The sequence below is a fragment of the Toxotes jaculatrix genome, chromosome 11 (assembly GCF_017976425.1).
Source record: "Toxotes jaculatrix isolate fToxJac2 chromosome 11, fToxJac2.pri, whole genome shotgun sequence".
NCBI classification, from domain to species: Eukaryota; Metazoa; Chordata; class Actinopteri; family Toxotidae; genus Toxotes; species Toxotes jaculatrix.
In genome coordinates this window covers 16,058,313-16,080,102 of record NC_054404.1, presented here as the reverse complement: position 1 = coordinate 16,080,102, position 21,790 = coordinate 16,058,313, and positions in this window count along the sequence as shown.

Here is a 21,790-nt window from a genome sequence, read left to right as displayed (position 1 = left end):
GTCATAGTATAGTAAGGCGTCAAAATCGGGCAAAAAAAGTCAAAAAATTTTTTGACCTCAAAATGTCATAAAAAACGTCATAGTATAGTATGGCGTTTTTTTCGGGCAAAAAAAGTGAAAAATTTTTTTGACCTCAAAATGTCATAAAAAAGTTCATAGTATAGTAAGGCGTCAAAATTGGGCAAAAAATGTCAAAATTTTTTTTGACCTCAAAATGTCGTAAAAAACGTCATAGTATAGTATGCCGTTTTTTTCGGGCAAAAAAAGTCAAAAATTTTTTTGACCTCAAAATGTCATAAAAAACGTCATAGTATAGTATGGCGTTTTTTCCGGGCAAAAAAAGTCAAAATTTTTTTTGACCTCAAAATGTCATAAAAAACGTCATAGTATAGTATGGCGTTTTTTTCGGGCAAAAAAAGTGAAAAATTTTTTTGACCTCAAAATGTCATAAAAAAGGTCATAGTATAGTAAGGCGTCAAAATTGGGCAAAAAATGTCAAAAATTTTTTTGACCTCAAAATGTCGTAAAAAACGTCATAGTATAGTATGGCGTTTTTTTCGGGCAAAAAAAAGTCAAAATTTTTTTTGACCTCAAAATGTCATAAAAAACGTCATAGTATAGTATGGCGTTTTTTTCGGGCAAAAAAAGTGAAAAAATTTTTTGACCTCAAAATGTCATAAAAAACGTCATAGTATAGTATGCCGTTTTTTTCGGGCAAAAAAAGTCAAAAATTTTTTTGACCTCAAAATGTCATAAAAAACGTCATAGTATAGTATGGCGTTTTTTTCGGGCAAAAAAAGTCAAAAATTTTTTTGACCTCAAAATGTCATAAAAAACGTCATAGTATAGTATGCCGTTTTTTTCGGGCAAAAAAAGTCAAAATTTTTTTTGACCTCAAAATGTCATAAAAAACGTCATAGTATAGTATGGCGTTTTTTTCGGGCAAAAAAAGTGAAAAATTTTTTTGACCTCAAAATGTCATAAAAAAGGTCATAGTATAGTAAGGCGTCAAAATTGGGCAAAAAATGTCAAAATTTTTTTTGACCTCAAAATGTCGTAAAAAACGTCATAGTATAGTATGGCGTTTTTTTCGGGCAAAAAAAAGTCAAAATTTTTTTTGACCTCAAAATGTCATAAAAAACGTCATAGTATAGTAAGGCGTCAAAATCGGGCAAAAAAAGTCAAAATTTTTTTTGACCTCAAAATGTCATAAAAAACGTCATAGTATAGTAAGGCGTCAAAATCGGGCAAAAAATGTCAAAATTTTTTTTGACCTCAAAATGTCGTAAAAAACGTCATAGTATAGTATGGCGTTTTTTTCGGGCAAAAAAAGTCAAAATTTTTTTTGACCTCAAAATGTCATAAAAAACGTCATAGTATAGTATGGCGTTTTTTTCGGGCAAAAAAAGTCAAAATTTTTTTGACTTCAAAATGTCATAAAAAACGTCATAGTATAGTAAGGCGTCAAAATCGGGCAAAAAAAGTCAAAAATTTTTTTGACCTCAAAATGTCATAAAAAACGTCATAGTATAGTAAGGCGTCAAAATTGGGCAAAAAATGTCAAAATTTTTTTTGACCTCAAAATGTCGTAAAAAACGTCATAGTATAGTATGGCGTTTTTTTCGGGCAAAAAAAGTCAAAATTTTTTTTGACCTCAAAATGTCATAAAAACGTCATAGTATAGTAAGGCGTCAAAATCGGGCAAAAAAAGTCAAAAAAATTTTTGACCTCAAAATGTCATAAAAAACGTCATAGTATAGTATGGCGTTTTTTTCGGGCAAAAAAAGTCAAAAACTTTTTTTGACCTCAAAATGTCATAAAAAACGTCATAGTATAGTATGGCGTCAAAATCGGGCAAAAAAAGTCAAAATTTTTTTTGACCTCAAAATGTCATAAAAAACGTCACAGTATAGTATGGCGTTTTTTTCGGGCAAAAAAAAGTCAAAATTTTTTTTGACCTCAAAATGTCATAAAAAACGTCATAGTATAGTAAGGCGTCAAAATCGGGCAAAAAAAGTCAAAATTTTTTTTGACCTCAAAATGTCATAAAAAACGTCACAGTATAGTATGCCGTTTTTTTCGGGCAAAAAAAGTCAAAAAATTTTTTGACCTCAAAATGTCATAAAAAACGTCATAGTATAGTATGGCGTCAAAATCGGGCAAAAAAAGTCAAAATTTTTTTTGACCTCAAAATGTCATAAAAAACGTCATAGTATAGTAAGGCGTCAAAATCGGGCAAAAAAAGTCAAAAAATTTTTTGACCTCAAAATGTCATAAAAAACGTCATAGTATAGTATGGCGTTTTTTTCGGGCAAAAAAAGTGAAAAATTTTTTTGACCTCAAAATGTCATAAAAAAGTTCATAGTATAGTAAGGCGTCAAAATTGGGCAAAAAATGTCAAAATTTTTTTTGACCTCAAAATGTCGTAAAAAACGTCATAGTATAGTATGGCGTTTTTTTCGGGCAAAAAAAGTCAAAAATTTTTTTGACCTCAAAATGTCATAAAAAACGTCATAGTATAGTATGGCGTTTTTTTCGGGCAAAAAAAGTCAAAATTTTTTTTGACCTCAAAATGTCATAAAAAACGTCATAGTATAGTATGGCGTTTTTTTCGGGCAAAAAAAGTGAAAAATTTTTTTGACCTCAAAATGTCATAAAAAAGGTCATAGTATAGTAAGGCGTCAAAATTGGGCAAAAAATGTCAAAAATTTTTTTGACCTCAAAATGTCGTAAAAAACGTCATAGTATAGTATGGCGTTTTTTTCGGGCAAAAAAAAGTCAAAATTTTTTTTGACCTCAAAATGTCATAAAAAACGTCATAGTATAGTATGGCGTTTTTTTCGGGCAAAAAAAGTGAAAAAATTTTTTGACCTCAAAATGTCATAAAAAACGTCATAGTATAGTATGCCGTTTTTTTCGGGCAAAAAAAGTCAAAAATTTTTTTGACCTCAAAATGTCATAAAAAACGTCATAGTATAGTATGGCGTTTTTTTCGGGCAAAAAAAGTCAAAAATTTTTTTGACCTCAAAATGTCATAAAAAACGTCATAGTATAGTATGCCGTTTTTTTCGGGCAAAAAAAGTCAAAATTTTTTTTGACCTCAAAATGTCATAAAAAACGTCATAGTATAGTATGGCGTTTTTTTCGGGCAAAAAAAGTGAAAAATTTTTTTGACCTCAAAATGTCATAAAAAAGGTCATAGTATAGTAAGGCGTCAAAATTGGGCAAAAAATGTCAAAATTTTTTTTGACCTCAAAATGTCGTAAAAAACGTCATAGTATAGTATGGCGTTTTTTTCGGGCAAAAAAAAGTCAAAATTTTTTTTGACCTCAAAATGTCATAAAAAACGTCATAGTATAGTAAGGCGTCAAAATCGGGCAAAAAAAGTCAAAATTTTTTTTGACCTCAAAATGTCATAAAAAACGTCATAGTATAGTAAGGCGTCAAAATCGGGCAAAAAATGTCAAAATTTTTTTTGACCTCAAAATGTCGTAAAAAACGTCATAGTATAGTATGGCGTTTTTTTCGGGCAAAAAAAGTCAAAATTTTTTTTGACCTCAAAATGTCATAAAAAACGTCATAGTATAGTATGGCGTTTTTTTCGGGCAAAAAAAGTCAAAATTTTTTTGACTTCAAAATGTCATAAAAAACGTCATAGTATAGTAAGGCGTCAAAATCGGGCAAAAAAAGTCAAAAATTTTTTTGACCTCAAAATGTCATAAAAAACGTCATAGTATAGTAAGGCGTCAAAATTGGGCAAAAAATGTCAAAATTTTTTTTGACCTCAAAATGTCGTAAAAAACGTCATAGTATAGTATGGCGTTTTTTTCGGGCAAAAAAAGTCAAAATTTTTTTTGACCTCAAAATGTCATAAAAACGTCATAGTATAGTAAGGCGTCAAAATCGGGCAAAAAAAGTCAAAAAAATTTTTGACCTCAAAATGTCATAAAAAACGTCATAGTATAGTATGGCGTTTTTTTCGGGCAAAAAAAGTCAAAAATTTTTTTGACCTCAAAATGTCATAAAAAACGTCATAGTATAGTATGGCGTTTTTTTCGGGCAAAAAAAGTCAAAATTTTTTTTGACCTCAAAATGTCATAAAAAACTTCATAGTATAGTATGGCGTCAAAATCGGGCAAAAAAAGTCAAAATTTTTTTTGACCTCAAAATGTCATAAAAAACGTCATAGTATAGTATGGCGTTTTTTTCGGGCAAAAAAAGTCAAAATTTTTTTTGACCTCAAAATGTCATAAAAAACGTCATAGTATAGTAAGGCGTCAAAATTGGGCAAAAAAAGTCAAAATTTTTTTTGACCTCAAAATGTCATAAAAAACGTCATAGTATAGTATGGCGTTTTTTTCGGGCAAAAAAAGTCAAAATTTTTTTTGACCTCAAAATGTCATAAAAAACGTCATAGTATAGTATGGCGTTTTTTTCGGGCAAAAAAAGTCAAAAATTTTTTTGACCTCAAAATGTCATAAAAAACGTCATAGTATAGTATGGCGTTTTTTTCGGGCAAAAAAAGTCAAAAATTTTTTTGACCTCAAAATGTCATAAAAAACGTCATAGTATAGTATGGCGTTTTTTTCGGGCAAAAAAAGTCAAAATTTTTTTTGACCTCAAAATGTCATAAAAAACGTCATAGTATAGTATGGCGTTTTTTTCGGGCAAAAAAAGTCAAAATTTTTTTTGACCTCAAAATATCATAAAAAACGTCATAGTATAGTATGCCGTTTTTTTCGGGCAAAAAAAGTCAAAATTTTTTTTTACCTCAAAATGTCATAAAAAACGTCATAGTATAGTATGCCGTTTTTTTCGGGCAAAAAAAGTCAAAAAATTTTTTGACCTCAAAATGTCATAAAAAACGTCATAGTATAGTATGGCGTCAAAATCGGGCAAAAAAAGTCAAAATTTTTTTTGACCTCAAAATGTCATAAAAAACGTCATAGTATAGTAAGGCGTCAAAATCGGGCAAAAAAAGTCAAAAATTTTTTTGACCTCAAAATGTCATAAAAAACGTCATAGTATAGTATGGCGTTTTTTTCGGGCAAAAAAAGTGAAAAATTTTTTTGACCTCAAAATGTCATAAAAAAGGTCATAGTATAGTAAGGCGTCAAAATTGGGCAAAAAATGTCAAAATTTTTTTTGACCTCAAAATGTCGTAAAAAAACGTCATAGTATAGTATGGCGTTTTTTTCGGGCAAAAAAAAGTCAAAATTTTTTTTGACCTCAAAATGTCATAAAAAACGTCATAGTATAGTAAGGCGTCAAAATCGGGCAAAAAAAGTCAAAATTTTTTTTGACCTCAAAATGTCATAAAAAACGTCATAGTATAGTAAGGCGTCAAAATTGGGCAAAAAATGTCAAAATTTTTTTTGACCTCAAAATGTCGTAAAAAACGTCATAGTATAGTATGCCGTTTTTTTCGGGCAAAAAAAGTCAAAATTTTTTTTGACCTCAAAATGTCATAAAAAACGTCATAGTATAGTATGCCGTTTTTTTCGGGCAAAAAAAGTCAAAAATTTTTTTGACCTCAAAATGTCATAAAAAACGTCATAGTATAGTATGGCGTCAAAATCGGGCAAAAAAAGTCAAAATTTTTTTTGACCTCAAAATGTCATAAAAAACGTCATAGTATAGTAAGGCGTCAAAATCGGACAAAAAAAGTCAAAATTTTTTTTGACCTCAAAATGTCATAAAAAATGTCATAGTATAGTAAGGCGTCAAAATTGGGCAAAAAATGTCGAAATTTTTTTTGACCTCAAAATGTCGTAAAAAACGTCATAGTATAGTATGGCGTTTTTTTCGGGCAAAAAAAGTCAAAAATTTTTTTGACCTCAAAATGTCGTAAAAAACGTCATAGTATAGTATGGCGTTTTTTTCGGGCAAAAAAAGTCAAAATTTTTTTTGACCTCAAAATGTCGTAAAAAACGTCATAGTATAGTATGGCGTTTTTTTCGGGCAAAAAAAGTCAAAAATTTTTTTGACCTCAAAATGTCGTAAAAAACGTCATAGTATAGTATGGCGTTTTTTTCGGGCAAAAAAAGTCAAAATTTTTTTTGACCTCAAAATGTCGTAAAAAACGTCATAGTATAGTATGGCGTTTTTTTCGGGCAAAAAAAGTCAAAAATTTTTTTGACCTCAAAATGTCGTAAAAAACGTCATAGTATAGTATGGCGTTTTTTTCGGGCAAAAAAAGTCAAAATTTTTTTTGACCTCAAAATGTCATAAAAAACGTCATAGTATAGTATGGCGTTTTTTTCGGGCAAAAAAAGTGAAAAATTTTTTTGACCTCAAAATGTCATAAAAAAGGTCATAGTATAGTAAGGCGTCAAAATTGGGCAAAAAATGTCAAAATTTTTTTTGACCTCAAAATGTCGTAAAAAACGTCATAGTATAGTATGGCGTTTTTTTCGGGCAAAAAAAAGTCAAAATTTTTTTTGACCTCAAAATGTCATAAAAAACGTCATAGTATAGTATGGCGTTTTTTTCGGGCAAAAAAAGTCAAAATTTTTTTTGACCTCAAAATGTCATAAAAAACGTCATAGTATAGTATGGCGTTTTTTTCGGGCAAAAAAAGTCAAAAATTTTTTTGACCTCAAAATGTCATAAAAAACGTCATAGTATAGTATGGCGTTTTTTTCGGGCAAAAAAAGTCAAAATTTTTTTTGACCTCAAAATGTCATAAAAAACGTCATAGTATAGTATGGCGTTTTTTTCGGGCAAAAAAAGACAAAATTTTTTTTGACCTCAAAATATCATAAAAAACGTCATAGTATAGTATGCCTTTTTTTCGGGCAAAAAAAGTCAAAATTTTTTTTGACCTCAAAATGTCATAAAAAACGTCATAGTATAGTATGCCGTTTTTTTCGGGCAAAAAAAGTCAAAATTTTTTTTGACCTCAAAATGTCATAAAAAACGTCATAGTATAGTAAGGCGTCAAAATCGGGCAAAAAAAGTCAAAAAATTTTTTGACCTCAAAATGTCATAAAAAACGTCATAGTATAGTATGGCGTTTTTTTCGGGCAAAAAAAGTGAAAAATTTTTTTGACCTCAAAATGTCATAAAAAAGTTCATAGTATAGTAAGGCGTCAAAATTGGGCAAAAAATGTCAAAATTTTTTTTGACCTCAAAATGTCGTAAAAAACGTCATAGTATAGTATGGCGTTTTTTTCGGGCAAAAAAAGTCAAAAATTTTTTTGACCTCAAAATGTCATAAAAAACGTCATAGTATAGTATGGCGTTTTTTCCGGGCAAAAAAAGTCAAAATTTTTTTTGACCTCAAAATGTCATAAAAAACGTCATAGTATAGTATGGCGTTTTTTTCGGGCAAAAAAAGTGAAAAATTTTTTTGACCTCAAAATGTCATAAAAAAGGTCATAGTATAGTAAGGCGTCAAAATTGGGCAAAAAATGTCAAAATTTTTTTTGACCTCAAAATGTCGTAAAAAACGTCATAGTATAGTATGGCGTTTTTTTCGGGCAAAAAAAAGTCAAAAATTTTTTTGACCTCAAAATGTCATAAAAAACGTCATAGTATAGTAAGGCGTCAAAATCGGGCAAAAAAAGTCAAAATTTTTTTTGACCTCAAAATGTCATAAAAAACGTCATAGTATAGTAAGGCGTCAAAATCGGGCAAAAAAAGTCAAAATTTTTTTTGACCTCAAAATGTCGTAAAAAACGTCATAGTATAGTATGCCGTTTTTTTCGGGCAAAAAAAGTCAAAAATTTTTTTGACCTCAAAATGTCATAAAAAACGTCATAGTATAGTAAGCCGTCAAAATCGGGCAAAAAAAGTCAAAATTTTTTTTGACCTCAAAATGTCATAAAAAACGTCATAGTATAGTAAGGCGTCAAAATTGGGCAAAAAATGTCAAAATTTTTTTGAGCTCAAAATGTCGTAAAAAACGTCATAGTATAGTATGGCGTTTTTTTCGGGCAAAAAAAGTCAAAAATTTTTTTGACCTCAAAATGTCGTAAAAAACGTCATAGTATAGTATGGCGTTTTTTTCGGGCAAAAAAAGTCAAAATTTTTTTTGACCTCAAAATGTCATAAAAAACGTCATAGTATAGTATGGCGTTTTTTTCGGGCAAAAAAAGTGAAAAAATTTTTTGACCTCAAAATGTCATAAAAAACGTCATAGTATAGTATGCCGTTTTTTTCGGGCAAAAAAAGTCAAAAATTTTTTTGACCTCAAAATGTCATAAAAAACGTCATAGTATAGTATGGCGTTTTTTTCGGGCAAAAAAAGTCAAAATTTTTTTTGACCTCAAAATGTCATAAAAAACGTCATAGTATAGTATGGCGTCAAAATCGGGCAAAAAAAGTCAAAATTTTTTTTGACCTCAAAATGTCATAAAAAACGTCATAGTATAGTATGCCGTTTTTTTCGGGCAAAAAAAGTCAAAAAAAATTTTTGACCTCAAAATGTCATAAAAAACGTCATAGTATAGTATGCCGTTTTTTTCGGGCAAAAAAAGTCAAAATTTTTTTTGACCTCAAAATGTCATAAAAAACGTCATAGTATAGTATGGCGTTTTTTTCGGGCAAAAAAAGTCAAAAATTTTTTTGACCTCAAAATGTCATAAAAAACGTCATAGTATAGTAAGGCGTCAAAATCGGGCAAAAAAAGTCAAAATTTTTTTTGACCTCAAAATGTCATAAAAAACGTCATAGTATAGTAAGGCATCAAAATCGGGCAAAAAAAGTCAAAATTTTTTTTGACCTCAAAATGTCATAAAAAACGTCATAGTATAGTATGGCGTTTTTTTCGGGCAAAAAAAGTCAAAATTTTTTTTGACCTCAAAATGTCATAAAAAACGTCATAGTATAGTATGGCGTTTTTTTCGGGCAAAAAAAGTCAAAAATTTTTTTGACCTCAAAATGTCATAAAAAACGTCATAGTATAGTATGCCGTTTTTTTCGGGCAAAAAAAGTCAAAATTTTTTTTGACCTCAAAATGTCATAAAAAACGTCATAGTATAGTATGGCGTTTTTTTCGGGCAAAAAAAGTGAAAAATTTTTTTGACCTCAAAATGTCATAAAAAAGGTCATAGTATAGTAAGGCGTCAAAATTGGGCAAAAAATGTCAAAATTTTTTTTGACCTCAAAATGTCGTAAAAAACGTCATAGTATAGTATGGCGTTTTTTTCGGGCAAAAAAAAGTCAAAATTTTTTTTGACCTCAAAATGTCATAAAAAACGTCATAGTATAGTAAGGCGTCAAAATCGGGCAAAAAAAGTCAAAATTTTTTTTGACCTCAAAATGTCATAAAAAACGTCATAGTATAGTATGCCGTTTTTTTCGGGCAAAAAAAGTCAAAATTTTTTTTGACCTCAAAATGTCATAAAAAACGTCATAGTATAGTATGGCGTTTTTTTCGGGCAAAAAAAGTGAAAAATTTTTTTGACCTCAAAATGTCATAAAAAAGGTCATAGTATAGTAAGGCGTCAAAATTGGGCAAAAAATGTCAAAATTTTTTTTGACCTCAAAATGTCGTAAAAAACGTCATAGTATAGTATGGCGTTTTTTTCGGGCAAAAAAAAGTCAAAAATTTTTTTGACCTCAAAATGTCATAAAAAACGTCATAGTATAGTAAGGCGTCAAAATCGGGCAAAAAAAGTCAAAATTTTTTTTGACCTCAAAATGTCATAAAAAACGTCATAGTATAGTATGGCGTTTTTTTCGGGCAAAAAAAGTCAAAATTTTTTTTGACCTCAAAATGTCATAAAAAACGTCATAGTATAGTATGGCGTTTTTTTCGGGCAAAAAAAGTCAAAAATTTTTTTGACCTCAAAATGTCATAAAAAACGTCATAGTATAGTATGGCGTTTTTTTCGGGCAAAAAAAGTCAAAATTTTTTTTGACCTCAAAATGTCATAAAAAACGTCATAGTATAGTATGGCGTTTTTTTCGGGCAAAAAAAGACAAAATTTTTTTTGACCTCAAAATATCATAAAAAACGTCATAGTATAGTATGCCTTTTTTTCGGGCAAAAAAAGTCAAAATTTTTTTTGACCTCAAAATGTCATAAAAAACGTCATAGTATAGTATGCCGTTTTTTTCGGGCAAAAAAAGTCAAAATTTTTTTTGACCTCAAAATGTCATAAAAAACGTCATAGTATAGTAAGGCGTCAAAATCGGGCAAAAAAAGTCAAAAAATTTTTTGACCTCAAAATGTCATAAAAAACGTCATAGTATAGTATGGCGTTTTTTTCGGGCAAAAAAAGTGAAAAATTTTTTTGACCTCAAAATGTCATAAAAAAGTTCATAGTATAGTAAGGCGTCAAAATTGGGCAAAAAATGTCAAAATTTTTTTTGACCTCAAAATGTCGTAAAAAACGTCATAGTATAGTATGGCGTTTTTTTCGGGCAAAAAAAGTCAAAAATTTTTTTGACCTCAAAATGTCATAAAAAACGTCATAGTATAGTATGGCGTTTTTTCCGGGCAAAAAAAGTCAAAATTTTTTTTGACCTCAAAATGTCATAAAAAACGTCATAGTATAGTATGGCGTTTTTTTCGGGCAAAAAAAGTGAAAAATTTTTTTGACCTCAAAATGTCATAAAAAAGGTCATAGTATAGTAAGGCGTCAAAATTGGGCAAAAAATGTCAAAATTTTTTTTGACCTCAAAATGTCGTAAAAAACGTCATAGTATAGTATGGCGTTTTTTTCGGGCAAAAAAAAGTCAAAATTTTTTTTGACCTCAAAATGTCATAAAAAACGTCATAGTATAGTAAGGCGTCAAAATCGGGCAAAAAAAGTCAAAATTTTTTTTGACCTCAAAATGTCGTAAAAAACGTCATAGTATAGTATGCCGTTTTTTTCGGGCAAAAAAAGTCAAAAATTTTTTTGACCTCAAAATGTCATAAAAAACGTCATAGTATAGTAAGCCGTCAAAATCGGGCAAAAAAAGTCAAAATTTTTTTTGACCTCAAAATGTCATAAAAAACGTCATAGTATAGTAAGGCGTCAAAATTGGGCAAAAAATGTCAAAATTTTTTTGAGCTCAAAATGTCGTAAAAAACGTCATAGTATAGTATGGCGTTTTTTTCGGGCAAAAAAAGTCAAAAATTTTTTTGACCTCAAAATGTCGTAAAAAACGTCATAGTATAGTATGGCGTTTTTTTCGGGCAAAAAAAGTCAAAATTTTTTTTGACCTCAAAATGTCATAAAAAACGTCATAGTATAGTATGGCGTTTTTTTCGGGCAAAAAAAGTGAAAAAATTTTTTGACCTCAAAATGTCATAAAAAACGTCATAGTATAGTATGCCGTTTTTTTCGGGCAAAAAAAGTCAAAAATTTTTTTGACCTCAAAATGTCATAAAAAACGTCATAGTATAGTATGGCGTTTTTTTCGGGCAAAAAAAGTCAAAATTTTTTTTGACCTCAAAATGTCATAAAAAACGTCATAGTATAGTATGGCGTCAAAATCGGGCAAAAAAAGTCAAAATTTTTTTTGACCTCAAAATGTCATAAAAAACGTCATAGTATAGTATGCCGTTTTTTTCGGGCAAAAAAAGTCAAAAAAAATTTTTGACCTCAAAATGTCATAAAAAACGTCATAGTATAGTATGCCGTTTTTTTCGGGCAAAAAAAGTCAAAAATTTTTTTGACCTCAAAATGTCATAAAAAACGTCATAGTATAGTAAGGCGTCAAAATCGGGCAAAAAAAGTCAAAATTTTTTTTGACCTCAAAATGTCATAAAAAACGTCATAGTATAGTAAGGCATCAAAATCGGGCAAAAAAAGTCAAAATTTTTTTTGACCTCAAAATGTCATAAAAAACGTCATAGTATAGTATGGCGTTTTTTTCGGGCAAAAAAAGTCAAAATTTTTTTTGACCTCAAAATGTCATAAAAAACGTCATAGTATAGTATGGCGTTTTTTTCGGGCAAAAAAAGTCAAAAATTTTTTTGACCTCAAAATGTCATAAAAAACGTCATAGTATAGTATGCCGTTTTTTTCGGGCAAAAAAAGTCAAAATTTTTTTTGACCTCAAAATGTCATAAAAAACGTCATAGTATAGTATGGCGTTTTTTTCGGGCAAAAAAAGTGAAAAATTTTTTTGACCTCAAAATGTCATAAAAAAGGTCATAGTATAGTAAGGCGTCAAAATTGGGCAAAAAATGTCAAAATTTTTTTTGACCTCAAAATGTCGTAAAAAACGTCATAGTATAGTATGGCGTTTTTTTCGGGCAAAAAAAAGTCAAAATTTTTTTTGACCTCAAAATGTCATAAAAAACGTCATAGTATAGTATGGCGTTTTTTTCGGGCAAAAAAAGTCAAAAATTTTTTTGACCTCAAAATGTCATAAAAAACGTCATAGTATAGTATGGCGTTTTTTTCGGGCAAAAAAAGTCAAAATTTTTTTTGACCTCAAAATGTCATAAAAAACGTCATAGTATAGTATGGCGTTTTTTTCGGGCAAAAAAAGTGAAAAATTTTTTTGACCTCAAAATGTCATAAAAAAGGTCATAGTATAGTAAGGCGTCAAAATTGGGCAAAAAATGTCAAAATTTTTTTTGACCTCAAAATGTCGTAAAAAACGTCATAGTATAGTATGGCGTTTTTTTCGGGCAAAAAAAAGTCAAAAATTTTTTTGACCTCAAAATGTCATAAAAAACGTCATAGTATAGTAAGGCGTCAAAATCGGGCAAAAAAAGTCAAAATTTTTTTTGACCTCAAAATGTCATAAAAAACGTCATAGTATAGTATGGCGTTTTTTTCGGGCAAAAAAAGTCAAAATTTTTTTTGACCTCAAAATGTCATAAAAAACGTCATAGTATAGTATGGCGTTTTTTTCGGGCAAAAAAAGTCAAAAATTTTTTTGACCTCAAAATGTCATAAAAAACGTCATAGTATAGTATGGCGTTTTTTTCGGGCAAAAAAAGTCAAAATTTTTTTTGACCTCAAAATGTCATAAAAAACGTCATAGTATAGTATGGCGTTTTTTTCGGGCAAAAAAAGACAAAATTTTTTTTGACCTCAAAATATCATAAAAAACGTCATAGTATAGTATGCCTTTTTTTCGGGCAAAAAAAGTCAAAATTTTTTTTGACCTCAAAATGTCATAAAAAACGTCATAGTATAGTATGCCGTTTTTTTCGGGCAAAAAAAGTCAAAATTTTTTTTGACCTCAAAATGTCATAAAAAACGTCATAGTATAGTAAGGCGTCAAAATCGGGCAAAAAAAGTCAAAAAATTTTTTGACCTCAAAATGTCATAAAAAACGTCATAGTATAGTATGGCGTTTTTTTCGGGCAAAAAAAGTGAAAAATTTTTTTGACCTCAAAATGTCATAAAAAAGTTCATAGTATAGTAAGGCGTCAAAATTGGGCAAAAAATGTCAAAATTTTTTTTGACCTCAAAATGTCGTAAAAAACGTCATAGTATAGTATGGCGTTTTTTTCGGGCAAAAAAAGTCAAAAATTTTTTTGACCTCAAAATGTCATAAAAAACGTCATAGTATAGTATGGCGTTTTTTCCGGGCAAAAAAAGTCAAAATTTTTTTTGACCTCAAAATGTCATAAAAAACGTCATAGTATAGTATGGCGTTTTTTTCGGGCAAAAAAAGACAAAATTTTTTTTGACCTCAAAATATCATAAAAAACGTCATAGTATAGTATGCCTTTTTTTCGGGCAAAAAAAGTCAAAATTTTTTTTGACCTCAAAATGTCATAAAAAACGTCATAGTATAGTATGCCGTTTTTTTCGGGCAAAAAAAGTCAAAATTTTTTTTGACCTCAAAATGTCATAAAAAACGTCATAGTATAGTAAGGCGTCAAAATCGGGCAAAAAAAGTCAAAAAATTTTTTGACCTCAAAATGTCATAAAAAACGTCATAGTATAGTATGGCGTTTTTTTCGGGCAAAAAAAGTGAAAAATTTTTTTGACCTCAAAATGTCATAAAAAAGTTCATAGTATAGTAAGGCGTCAAAATTGGGCAAAAAATGTCAAAATTTTTTTTGACCTCAAAATGTCGTAAAAAACGTCATAGTATAGTATGGCGTTTTTTTCGGGCAAAAAAAGTCAAAAATTTTTTTGACCTCAAAATGTCATAAAAAACGTCATAGTATAGTATGGCGTTTTTTCCGGGCAAAAAAAGTCAAAATTTTTTTTGACCTCAAAATGTCATAAAAAACGTCATAGTATAGTATGGCGTTTTTTTCGGGCAAAAAAAGTGAAAAATTTTTTTGACCTCAAAATGTCATAAAAAAGGTCATAGTATAGTAAGGCGTCAAAATTGGGCAAAAAATGTCAAAATTTTTTTTGACCTCAAAATGTCGTAAAAAACGTCATAGTATAGTATGGCGTTTTTTTCGGGCAAAAAAAAGTCAAAATTTTTTTTGACCTCAAAATGTCATAAAAAACGTCATAGTATAGTAAGGCGTCAAAATCGGGCAAAAAAAGTCAAAATTTTTTTTGACCTCAAAATGTCATAAAAAACGTCATAGTATAGTAAGGCGTCAAAATCGGGCAAAAAAAGTCAAAATTTTTTTTGACCTCAAAATGTCGTAAAAAACGTCATAGTATAGTATGCCGTTTTTTTCGGGCAAAAAAAGTCAAAAATTTTTTTGACCTCAAAATGTCATAAAAAACGTCATAGTATAGTAAGCCGTCAAAATCGGGCAAAAAAAGTCAAAATTTTTTTTGACCTCAAAATGTCATAAAAAACGTCATAGTATAGTAAGGCGTCAAAATTGGGCAAAAAATGTCAAAATTTTTTTTGAGCTCAAAATGTCGTAAAAAACGTCATAGTATAGTATGGCGTTTTTTTCGGGCAAAAAAAGTCAAAAATTTTTTTGACCTCAAAATGTCGTAAAAAACGTCATAGTATAGTATGGCGTTTTTTTCGGGCAAAAAAAGTCAAAATTTTTTTTGACCTCAAAATGTCATAAAAAACGTCATAGTATAGTATGGCGTTTTTTTCGGGCAAAAAAAGTGAAAAAATTTTTTGACCTCAAAATGTCATAAAAAACGTCATAGTATAGTATGCCGTTTTTTTCGGGCAAAAAAAGTCAAAAATTTTTTTGACCTCAAAATGTCATAAAAAACGTCATAGTATAGTATGGCGTTTTTTTCGGGCAAAAAAAGTCAAAATTTTTTTTGACCTCAAAATGTCATAAAAAACGTCATAGTATAGTATGGCGTCAAAATCGGGCAAAAAAAGTCAAAATTTTTTTTGACCTCAAAATGTCATAAAAAACGTCATAGTATAGTATGCCGTTTTTTTCGGGCAAAAAAAGTCAAAAAAAATTTTTGACCTCAAAATGTCATAAAAAACGTCATAGTATAGTATGCCGTTTTTTTCGGGCAAAAAAAGTCAAAATTTTTTTTGACCTCAAAATGTCATAAAAAACGTCATAGTATAGTAAGGCATCAAAATCGGGCAAAAAAAGTCAAAATTTTTTTTGACCTCAAAATGTCATAAAAAACGTCATAGTATAGTATGGCGTTTTTTTCGGGCAAAAAAAGTCAAAATTTTTTTTGACCTCAAAATGTCATAAAAAACGTCATAGTATAGTATGGCGTTTTTTTCGGGCAAAAAAAGTCAAAAATTTTTTTGACCTCAAAATGTCGTAAAAAACGTCATAGTATAGTATGGCGTTTTTTTCGGGCAAAAAAAGTCAAAATTTTTTTTGACCTCAAAATGTCATAAAAAACGTCATAGTATAGTATGGCGTCAAAATCGGGCAAAAAAAGTCAAAATTTTTTTTGACCTCAAAATGTCATAAAAAACGTCATAGTATAGTAAGGCGTCAAAATCGGGCAAAAAAAGTCAAAATTTTTTTTGACCTCAAAATGTCATAAAAAACGTCATAGTATAGTAAGGCGTCAAAATCGGGCAAAAAATGTCAAAATTTTTTTTGACCTCAAAATGTCGTAAAAAACGTCATAGTATAGTATGGCGTTTTTTTCGGGCAAAAAAAGTGAAAAATTTTTTTGACCTCAAAATGTCGTAAAAAACGTCATAGTATAGTATGGCGTTTTTTTCGGGCAAAAAAAGTCAAAATTTTTTTTGACCTCAAAATGTCATAAAAAACGTCATAGTATAGTATGGCGTTTTTTTCGGGCAAAAAAAGTGAAAAATTTTTTTGACCTCAAAATGTCATAAAAAACGTCATAGTATAGTATGCCGTTTTTTTCGGGCAAAAAAAGTCAAAAATTTTTTTGACCTCAAAATGTCATAAAAAACGTCATAGTATAGTATGGCGTTTTTTCCGGGCAAAAAAAGTCAAAATTTTTTTTGACCTCAAAATGTCATAAAAAACGTCATAGTATAGTATGGCGTTTTTTTCGGGCAAAAAAAGTCAAAATTTTTTTTGACCTCAAAATGTCATAAAAAACGTCATAGTATAGTAAGGCATCAAAATCGGGCAAAAAAAGTCAAAATTTTTTTTGACCTCAAAATGTCATAAAAAACGTCATAGTATAGTATGGCGTTTTTTTCGGGCAAAAAAAGTCAAAATTTTTTTTGACCTCAAAATGTCATAAAAAACGTCATAGTATAGTATGGCGTTTTTTTCGGGCAAAAAAAGTCAAAAATTTTTTTGACCTCAAAATGTCGTAAAAAACGTCATAGTATAGTATGGCGTTTTTTTCGGGCAAAAAAAGTCAAAATTTTTTTTGACCTCAAAATGTCATAAAAAACGTCATAGTATAGTATGGCGTCAAAATCGGGCAAAAAAAGTCAAAATTTTTTTTGACCTCAAAATGTCGTAAAAAACGTCATAGTATAGTATGGCGTTTTTTTCGGGCAAAAAAAGTCAAAATTTTTTTTGACCTCAAAATGTCATAAAAAACGTCATAGTATAGTATGGCGTTTTTTTCGGGCAAAAAAAGTCAAAATTTTTTTTGACCTCAAAATGTCATAAAAAACGTCATAGTATAGTATGGCGTTTTTTTCGGGCAAAAAAAGTCAAAAAATTTTTTGACCTCAAAATGTCATAAAAAACGTCATAGTATAGTATGGCGTTTTTTTCGGGCAAAAAAAGTCAAAAATTTTTTTGACCTCAAAATGTCATAAAAAACGTCATAGTATAGTATGGCGTTTTTTTCGGGCAAAAAAAGTCAAAATTTTTTTTGACCTCAAAATGTCATAAAAAACGTCATAGTATAGTATGGCGTTTTTTTCGGGCAAAAAAAGTCAAAATTTTTTTTGACCTCAAAATATCATAAAAAACGTCATAGTATAGTATGCCGTTTTTTTCGGGCAAAAAAAGTCAAAATTTTTTTTGACCTCAAAATGTCATAAAAAACGTCATAGTATAGTATGCCGTTTTTTTCGGGCAAAAAAAGTCAAAAATTTTTTTGACCTCAAAATGTCATAAAAAACGTCATAGTATAGTATGGCGTCAAAATCGGGCAAAAAAAGTCAAAATTTTTTTTGACCTCAAAATGTCATAAAAAACGTCATAGTATAGTAAGGCGTCAAAATCGGACAAAAAAAGTCAAAATTTTTTTTGACCTCAAAATGTCATAAAAAATGTCATAGTATAGTAAGGCGTCAAAATTGGGCAAAAAATGTCGAAATTTTTTTTGACCTCAAAATGTCGTAAAAAACGTCATAGTATAGTATGGCGTTTTTTTCGGGCAAAAAAAGTCAAAAATTTTTTTGACCTCAAAATGTCGTAAAAAACGTCATAGTATAGTATGGCGTTTTTTTCGGGCAAAAAAAGTCAAAATTTTTTTTGACCTCAAAATGTCGTAAAAAACGTCATAGTATAGTATGGCGTTTTTTTCGGGCAAAAAAAGTCAAAAATTTTTTTGACCTCAAAATGTCGTAAAAAACGTCATAGTATAGTATGGCGTTTTTTTCGGGCAAAAAAAGTCAAAAATTTTTTTGACCTCAAAATGTCGTAAAAAACGTCATAGTATAGTATGGCGTTTTTTTTCGGGCAAAAAAAGTCAAAAATTTTTTTGACCTCAAAATGTCGTAAAAAACGTCATAGTATAGTATGGCGTTTTTTTCGGGCAAAAAAAGTCAAAATTTTTTTGACCTCAAAATGTCATAAAAAACGTCATAGTATAGTATGGCGTTTTTTTCGGGCAAAAAAAGTGAAAAATTTTTTTGACCTCAAAATGTCATAAAAAAGGTCATAGTATAGTAAGGCGTCAAAATTGGGCAAAAAAAGTCAAAATTTTTTTTGACCTCAAAATGTCATAAAAAACGTCATAGTATAGTATGGCGTTTTTTTCGGGCAAAAAAAGTCAAAATTTTTTTTGACCTCAAAATGTCATAAAAAACGTCATAGTATAGTATGGCGTTTTTTTCGGGCAAAAAAAGTCAAAAATTTTTTTGACCTCAAAATGTCATAAAAAACGTCATAGTATAGTATGGCGTTTTTTTCGGGCAAAAAAAGTCAAAATTTTTTTTGACCTCAAAATGTCATAAAAAACGTCATAGTATAGTATGGCGTTTTTTTCGGGCAAAAAAAGACAAAATTTTTTTTGACCTCAAAATATCATAAAAAACGTCATAGTATAGTATGCCTTTTTTTCGGGCAAAAAAAGTCAAAATTTTTTTTGACCTCAAAATGTCATAAAAAACGTCATAGTATAGTATGCCGTTTTTTTCGGGCAAAAAAAGTCAAAATTTTTTTTGACCTCAAAATGTCATAAAAAACGTCATAGTATAGTAAGGCGTCAAAATCGGGCAAAAAAAGTCAAAAAATTTTTTGACCTCAAAATGTCATAAAAAACGTCATAGTATAGTATGGCGTTTTTTTCGGGCAAAAAAAGTGAAAAATTTTTTTGACCTCAAAATGTCATAAAAAAGTTCATAGTATAGTAAGGCGTCAAAATTGGGCAAAAAATGTCAAAATTTTTTTTGACCTCAAAATGTCGTAAAAAACGTCATAGTATAGTATGGCGTTTTTTTCGGGCAAAAAAAGTCAAAAATTTTTTTGACCTCAAAATGTCATAAAAAACGTCATAGTATAGTATGGCGTTTTTTCCGGGCAAAAAAAGTCAAAATTTTTTTTGACCTCAAAATGTCATAAAAAACGTCATAGTATAGTATGGCGTTTTTTTCGGGCAAAAAAAGTGAAAAATTTTTTTGACCTCAAAATGTCATAAAAAAGGTCATAGTATAGTAAGGCGTCAAAATTGGGCAAAAAATGTCAAAATTTTTTTTGACCTCAAAATGTCGTAAAAAACGTCATAGTATAGTATGGCGTTTTTTTCGGGCAAAAAAAAGTCAAAATTTTTTTTGACCTCAAAATGTCATAAAAAACGTCATAGTATAGTAAGGCGTCAAAATCGGGCAAAAAAAGTCAAAATTTTTTTTGACCTCAAAATGTCATAAAAAACGTCATAGTATAGTAAGGCGTCAAAATCGGGCAAAAAAAGTCAAAATTTTTTTTGACCTCAAAATGTCGTAAAAAACGTCATAGTATAGTATGCCGTTTTTTTCGGGCAAAAAAAGTCAAAAATTTTTTTGACCTCAAAATGTCATAAAAAACGTCATAGTATAGTAAGCCGTCAAAATCGGGCAAAAAAAGTCAAAATTTTTTTTGACCTCAAAATGTCATAAAAAACGTCATAGTATAGTAAGGCGTCAAAATTGGGCAAAAAATGTCAAAATTTTTTTTGAGCTCAAAATGTCGTAAAAAACGTCATAGTATAGTATGGCGTTTTTTTCGGGCAAAAAAAGTCAAAAATTTTTTTGACCTCAAAATGTCGTAAAAAACGTCATAGTATAGTATGGCGTTTTTTTCGGGCAAAAAAAGTCAAAATTTTTTTTGACCTCAAAATGTCATAAAAAACGTCATAGTATAGTATGGCGTTTTTTTCGGGCAAAAAAAGTGAAAAAATTTTTTGACCTCAAAATGTCATAAAAAACGTCATAGTATAGTATGCCGTTTTTTTCGGGCAAAAAAAGTCAAAAATTTTTTTGACCTCAAAATGTCATAAAAAACGTCATAGTATAGTATGGCGTTTTTTTCGGGCAAAAAAAGTCAAAAATTTTTTTGACCTCAAAATGTCATAAAAAACGTCATAGTATAGTATGCCGTTTTTTTCGGGCAAAAAAAGTCAAAATTTTTTTTGACCTCAAAATGTCATAAAAAACGTCATAGTATAGTATGGCGTTTTTTTCGGGCAAAAAAAGTGAAAAATTTTTTTGACCTCAAAATGTCATAAAAAAGGTCATAGTATAGTAAGGCGTCAAAATTGGGCAAAAAATGTCAAAATTTTTTTTGACCTCAAAATGTCGTAAAAAACGTCATAGTATAGTATGGCGTTTTTTTCGGGCAAAAAAAAGTCAAAATTTTTTTTGACCTCAAAATGTCATAAAAAACGTCATAGTATAGTAAGGCGTCAAAATCGGGCAAAAAAAGTCAAAATTTTTTTTGACCTCAAAATGTCATAAAAAACGTCATAGTATAGTAAGGCGTCAAAATCGGGCAAAAAATGTCAAAATTTTTTTTGACCTCAAAATGTCGTAAAAAACGTCATAGTATAGTATGGCGTTTTTTTCGGGCAAAAAAAGTCAAAATTTTTTTTGACCTCAAAATGTCATAAAAAACGTCATAGTATAGTATGGCGTTTTTTTCGGGCAAAAAAAGTCAAAATTTTTTTGACTTCAAAATGTCATAAAAAACGTCATAGTATAGTAAGGCGTCAAAATCGGGCAAAAAAAGTCAAAAATTTTTTTGACCTCAAAATGTCATAAAAAACGTCATAGTATAGTAAGGCGTCAAAATTGGGCAAAAAATGTCAAAATTTTTTTTGACCTCAAAATGTCGTAAAAAACGTCATAGTATAGTATGGCGTTTTTTTCGGGCAAAAAAAGTCAAAATTTTTTTTGACCTCAAAATGTCATAAAAAACGTCATAGTATAGTATGCCGTTTTTTTCGGGCAAAAAAAGTCAAAAATTTTTTTGACCTCAAAATGTCATAAAAAACGTCATAGTATAGTATGGCGTTTTTTTCGGGCAAAAAAAAGTCAAAATTTTTTTTGACCTCAAAATGTCATAAAAAACGTCATAGTATAGTAAGGCGTCAAAATCGGGCAAAAAAAGTCAAAATTTTTTTTTACCTCAAAATGTCATAAAAAACGTCATAGTATAGTAAGGCGTCAAAATTGGGCAAAAAATGTCAAAATTTTTTTTGACCTCAAAATGTCGTAAAAAACGTCATAGTATAGTATGGCGTTTTTTTCGGGCAAAAAAAGTCAAAATTTTTTTTGACCTCAAAATGTCATAAAAAACGTCATAGTATAGTATGGCGTTTTTTTCGGGCAAAAAAAGTCAAAAATTTTTTTGACCTCAAAATGTCATAAAAAACGTCATAGTATAGTATGGCGTTTTTTTCGGGCAAAAAAAGTCAAAATTTTTTTTGACCTCAAAATGTCATAAAAAACGTCATAGTATAGTATGGCGTTTTTTTCGGGCAAAAAAAGACAAAATTTTTTTTGACCTCAAAATATCATAAAAAACGTCATAGTATAGTATGCCTTTTTTTCGGGCAAAAAAAGTCAAAATTTTTTTTGACCTCAAAATGTCATAAAAAACGTCATAGTATAGTAAGGCGTCAAAATCGGGCAAAAAATGTCAAAATTTTTTTTGACCTCAAAATGTCGTAAAAAACGTCATAGTATAGTATGGCGTTTTTTTCGGGCAAAAAAAGTCAAAAATTTTTTTGACCTCAAAATGTCATAAAAAACGTCATAGTATAGTATGGCGTTTTTTTCGGGCAAAAAAAGTCAAAATTTTTTTTGACCTCAAAATGTCATAAAAAACTTCATAGTATAGTATGGCGTCAAAATCGGGCAAAAAAAGTCAAAA